This window comes from Acanthisitta chloris, unplaced genomic scaffold (assembly GCF_000695815.1).
Source record: "Acanthisitta chloris isolate BGI_N310 unplaced genomic scaffold, ASM69581v1 scaffold22162, whole genome shotgun sequence".
Classification (NCBI taxonomy): domain Eukaryota; kingdom Metazoa; phylum Chordata; class Aves; order Passeriformes; family Acanthisittidae; genus Acanthisitta; species Acanthisitta chloris.
Genome location: NW_008661352.1, coordinates 48,203 through 49,297, shown reverse-complemented (window position 1 = coordinate 49,297; position 1,095 = coordinate 48,203).

The following is a 1,095-nucleotide window of genomic DNA, read 5'->3' as shown; positions in this document are numbered from 1 at the left end:
TGAGCCTGGATCACCATCACAACACAGCAGTATGTGTCCGAGGGCTCCTTTCTTCTGGCCTCCAGAGACCTCCATGGTGGTCCAACACCAGTTTTTATTTATTAAAATACTTCCAAATGAAACTACCCTGGAGGCCAAACAATAAAAGGGTTTCTGTGCCAGACCCGTGTTCAGCCACAGCTGTATTGTGCGGAGCAGTGCATGACACAACAGCAAGTAGGATTGTCTGAGGGTGAGGCTTTACAGGTGAGGTGAGAAGGCCTGCTGAGACACCCCTGGGGGACTGCTTTCAGCAGAGAAGGTGAAGCACAGCATAGTGTGGATCCTGGAGCAAACCTCTCATATGCCCAGGTTTCCTCAACAGCACTGCCAGTTGGTTTGCTCTAAACTAGACTTGGGCTTGTGTGTGTTCAGTAGAGACAACCATGGTCCCACAGACAAACAAGCTGTGGAATCAAACTGGCACACACTTGTTCATGCAGATTCAAGAAAGCACATATGAGATCAGCCTCAGCAGAAAGCAGAGGAGGCTGGAATGCTTGCTACACAGGGACAGGAGTGAACTTACAGAGACTTAAGTATGATATGTCTCAGATAACTATTAATTGCATAATCATAATTATACAGATTGGCTAGGATCTTCTCCTTCTTAAGTTACAAAGCTACAAACCTTGTCCTTGCTAAGCAAAATAAGCTGTGGGAAGTTTGTCTAACAGCAAACAAGTACCAGAGCAGCACAGCACCTGGATAAGTGCGACCACCACACTCCACCATACACAAGGTGAAGAACAGGCTCTTTAACAGCCAGACTAAAGTGTTAGAGAATTAAACTCTACCTATTACCGTCATTCTAATTCTTACCAAGAACACATTTTGTATGCCAAAAAGATATTTAGAATTGATGACTTTCTCAGTCATTCTCTCACTTTGGTCTTCATCATTTCCTTGGTGTTGTTCAGCATTTAGAGTCAAAAGAAACTCAAAAAACCCTCTGAGATAAGTGTGGATGGTAAATAGAGGTCAGTGCACATGGATTTCAGGCCCTAAACTGCATCAAAGTGCAAGGAAAATGTTTGATGATGGGTTAGGATGGAC